The 4,900-nt window shown below is 43.5% G+C and overlaps 1 pseudogene; it reads left to right on the top strand.

The window, feature by feature from the left end:
- Positions 1–2,645: 2,645 nt before the first annotated feature.
- LOC114624604 lies at positions 2,646–3,590 on the top strand (annotated as a pseudogene).
- The last annotated feature ends 1,310 nt before the right edge of the window (positions 3,591–4,900 follow it).

The following is a 4,900-nucleotide window of genomic DNA, read 5'->3' as shown; positions in this document are numbered from 1 at the left end:
CATTCCAGATATAGACAAGCCGACAGCTGAGAATAGCCGTTACAATCCACCCCTTGTCCACCTGACACAAAATCATATCTCTTTATGTCCGAATGTAATAGCCAGGTTATGATAATGCCTAACATGATATAACCATCCTTTGTCCAATTGCAAACACATAAACAATAAGTTTAGCTGGGTGGGATCTTGCCCCAAAGTCACCATTCCATTAATTCCATTTAATATCCTTGAACACAGAATTTAACTCCATTTCACTTCCTGGTGTGCTTTTAACTTTTGAATCTTACATTTTGTATTTTTCCTTTCTATTCTTGATCAAAAGGTTCCTCATGAGAGTGAACCACTGGACAAAGTCTAAACTAGGCTTTTTCGAGACTTCCTTTGTCAATGCACTTAATCTAAATCTCTTTACCTTTCCCTCAGGCAGACTTTTCAGACAAGGGCAAAAGCAGCCACATTCTTCACCAAAGTATCACAATAACAATCTCTAGGCAACGTAACCAAAATCCTCTGAAACCTCTTGAGCCAGGCTCCTACAGTTCAAATCACTCTTAGCACCACTGTCGCCAATGCTTTGACTAGGATAGCCCATTTAAAGCATTCCAGTGCTGTCCTAATACAAAGGTCCAAAATACTACATTCCTCCAAACAAAAGCATGGTCAGGCTTATCATAGTAATACCCCAATCCCTGGGACCAACTTTTGTCTTAGGGGTTTCATTGCTATGAAGAGATACTGTGACTAAGGCAACTCAATTTCATTTCATGTCATTTCATTTTATTTCACTGGGGCTAGTTTACAGTTTCTGAGGTTCAGCCCATTATCATTATGGTGGGAAGTGTGGCACCATCTAGGTAGATATGATGTTGGAGAAGAAGGTGGGATTTTTTTTTTTTTTTTTTTTTTTTTTTTTTTTTACATCTTGAGCTGAAGGCAGCCCAGGAGGAGTCTGTCTTCTGCACTTGGTGGAGCTTGAGTGACACATTTCCTCCAATAAGGTCACACTTATTTCAACAAGGCCACCCTCCCAATAGTGCCAGCTCCCATGGGCCAAGCATATTCAAACTACCACACTCATATAGAAAATCAAAAGTATGGAGACAGCTTAAAACTAATGGGTTCCTGACTGTTGATCAAGCTAAGACTATTGAAACTCTAGAAGAAGACAAGAGAAAATGTCCATGGACTTGGTAGAGTTTTTTTTTTCTCTCTCTCCTCCCTCCCTCTTCCTTCCTCCCTTCTTTTCTTTCTCTCTTTCTCTCTCTTTCTTTCTTTCTCTCTTTCTTTTCCTTCCTTCCTTTCTTCCTTCCTTCCTTTCTTTCTCTCTTTCTTTCTTATCAGTTTCATTTGCAATTTATAGATTTTTTTTCCTTTGAGACAGGATTTCATTCCATAGCTCAAGATAGCCTCAATCTGGACATGCTCCTGTCGTAGACTCCAGAGGACTGGTCTTATAGAAATGCCTCACCATGCTCAGTTCCTATTTGACAGCAAGATGAAAATCATTTGCACTTCAAAAGGTTCTACCAATAACAAACACAAATAGACAATCAACAGACTGGGAGGATATATTTTTAACCCATTTCTGTCAAAGGACTTGCATCTTGGGTGTATAAAGAACACTCATGATTCATCAATATGGAGATTTTAAAGCATCCAATAAAAAATGGCCAAATGATTTGAACAGGTGCTTCATCAGTAGATGAAGCACACTAGAATATGCCAATCTTCAGGCATTTCGAGTAAGTTAAAAGAACAACGTGACACTAACACACACTTACTAGATTGGTCATAGGTGGTTGGGCTCTGGGGCTACTAGAATGTTCATTCATCATTGGTGGCATGCAAAACCATACAGCCATTCTAGAAAGTAGTGTCCCCTTTTAGGAATTTACTTAAGGGAGTTAACGTCTCCATACCTGGGCATTCACATAGTGCTTTTCATTGTGATCATAAAATATGGAAACAGCATAGATGTTTATCAAAAGGTGAACAATTATGGTATACCTCTCCAATGGAGTTTTACTTACCAGTCTGTTGGGAGCCGACTCCTAGCAGAAAGCGGCTATCATCTTTGCAGCCATCTCAGGCCATATACCCTGACAAGAGACTTGTTTTTCAACAGCCCACAACAGCTGAGCACACTCTGATAAACATCTTGTTTTGCTGCTTAGTACCCCCAGCTGCAAGGCGCACACGATAACCACGCTGCAAGGCACATGACATAGTGCCTTCAGCTGTGTTCCCCTGCTTGTCCACGAGGGCAAGGCACATGGTAAAGCGTATAAATACCTAGGATTTCCTTTCAATAAAGGGAGAGACTTGATCAGACCCTCTGGCTTGTCTACATTCTTTGCCTCTCTTGCCCCTCCATCCCCACTCTCTCTCATACTAGACCCTGACCCTCGGACTGGAGCAGCAGCTGGGGTTGGGACACCAACCAAGTGCCACAAAACAATGACAACTACAACAACATGAAGCAATTTAAAAATTATTATACTGGATGAAGAAAGCCAGATAACTCTCCCCCCCAAAACCCAAGCACATATCATATGGCTTCATTTTTTAAAATAAAATTACAGACACGCAGGGTAGTCTAATATTTTGTGTCGTTGGTACTGGGATTCAAACCTAGGACTTTAGGCATGTTAGACAGGCCCTCTAATGATGCCATGTTCCAATCTGCCAGGTAACCCATAGTGATAAGAAGCAGAACAACTTCTTTGGGAAAACACCAAATAGCAGATGACTGTGTATTGGGAAGCCCAGAGGACCCGGAAGGCCCAGGATTAGGACGTTGCTGTGGCTTCTACAGAGGATTCCTGCCGTCTTAGGGGCCATGGCGGTGGTAGAGACCACAGGGCTTATCGAGGGAAAGCTGAAGACAAGGAGTGGATCCCCGTCACCAAGCTGGGCCGTCTGGTTAAGGACATGAAGATCAAGTCCTTGGAGGAGATCTCTCTGTTCTCCCTGCCCATTAAGGAGTCTGAGATCATTGACTTTTTCCTGGGTGCATCCCTAAAGGATGAAGTTCTGAAGATTATGCCAGCGCAGAAGCAGACTCGGGCTGGCCAGTGGACCAGGTTCAAGGCTTTTGTCGCTATTGGGGACTACAATGGTCACATTGGTCTTGGTGTTAAGTTCTCCAAGGAAGTTGCCACTGCCATCTGAGGGGCCATCATCTTGGCCAAGCTCTCCATTGTCCCTGTGTGGAGAGGCTACTGTGGGAACAAGATTGGCAAGCCCCACACTGTTCCATACAAGGTGATAGGTTGCTATGGCTCTGTGCTAGTACGTCTCATCCCTGCCCCCAGAGGCACTGGCATTGCTCCTGTACCCAAGAAGCTACTGATGATGGCCGGTATAGACGACTGCTACACTTCAGCCAGGGGCTTCACTGCCACCCTGGACAACTCTGCCAGGGCCACCTTTGATGCCATCTCCAAGACCTACAGCTACCTGACCCCCAACCTCTGGACAGAGACTTCTTTCACCAAGTCTCCTTATCAGGAATTCACTGATTATCTTGTGAAACCCACACCAGAGTCTCTGTTCAGAGGACCCGAGCTCCAGCTGTGGCTACCACATAAGGTATTTATATAAGAAAAATAAATTAATTAAGTCTGAAAAAAAGAGAAGAAGAAGGAGGAGAAGAAGAAGAAGAAGAACAACAACAACAACAAAAACAACAATAACAAAAGTTCCTTCAGAGACAGTGGAGGGAGGTGGGAGAAAGGTCATCCAGTCCCTTGATGAAGCCTTTAGGGACCATGAAATAGATGTTCATTATCATTCTAAAATGTGTGTGTGTGTGTGTGTGTGTGTGTGAGAGAGAGAGAGAGAGAGAGAGAGAGAGAGAGAGAGAGAGAGAGAGACATGTTTTCTGTGTACACAGGTGAGTGTTTACCACAGTGTGTGTGCATAGGGAGGTCAGAGAACAACCTTGGGTCACCTTTCACTTTGTTTGAGAAAGGGTCACCTTTTGTTCATCACTGGTTGCTAGGCTAGCTAGCCACACGCTTATACACACACACACACACACACACACACACACATACACACTTACACACATGTCCACAGAGACATCATGTAGCTCTATGCAGGTCCTGAAGATCCAAAGTCAGGTCCTCATGCTTTTGTGGCAAGTGCTTTCCCTACCTAGTCGTCTCCCAGATGAACCTTCTCTCTTCACACACACACACATGCACACACACAGGCACACCCATATGAGCACCACATGCACATGTACACACATACACACGTACACACACACACACACACATTTTAGAACGATTGTGGGCATGGTTTCTTGTTTATGCAAAGGCCAGGATGTAACAGAATCACAGTTTGTTAAATGTTTGATGTCAGTCTGTTCTACATCGGTTACACCTCAGCCGAGCTCCTGGGAAGTCGGTGAACATGATCCAGAGGGTGGAGAATATGTTCTGTGACCCTTTCTGAAGCTCCTGAGATTTCACCTCAGCTGTCATTTGTGCTGCTAATATCCAGATTTTGGTGTCAGAAAAATAACAACTTACAAAACGGATTCTTGTTCAGGAAGCTTTGAACAAACAATCTGTTCACTTCAAGTGCACCAAGCATGTCCATGTTGTTACCATGCTGTGTCCGATATCAAAGAGGAGCTTGTTGTAACCAGGGATCCAAATTCCTTGTTCCAAATACCAGGAAACAACAGCCTAATGAGCTCTGATTTTTGGAAACCTATTACCGCCACCCCCAATGAAATATATACCCTGTTGATGCTTCAGAACATGGAAAATGAACACAGATGGTAAATCAAATTTAGGGAGCAGGGACGTTCTCCACAGTGCCTAGCTGCCAACTTCAAAACACTAGATGACTCCCCTAATGTATTTTAGATTGAGTTAAAAATAGGGCT

This window comes from Grammomys surdaster, unplaced genomic scaffold, assembly GCF_004785775.1.
Source record: "Grammomys surdaster isolate TR1022 unplaced genomic scaffold, NIH_TR_1.0 65, whole genome shotgun sequence".
NCBI lineage: Eukaryota > Metazoa > Chordata > Mammalia > Rodentia > Muridae > Grammomys > Grammomys surdaster.
This window is presented reverse-complemented; position numbering and strand designations above follow the sequence as displayed.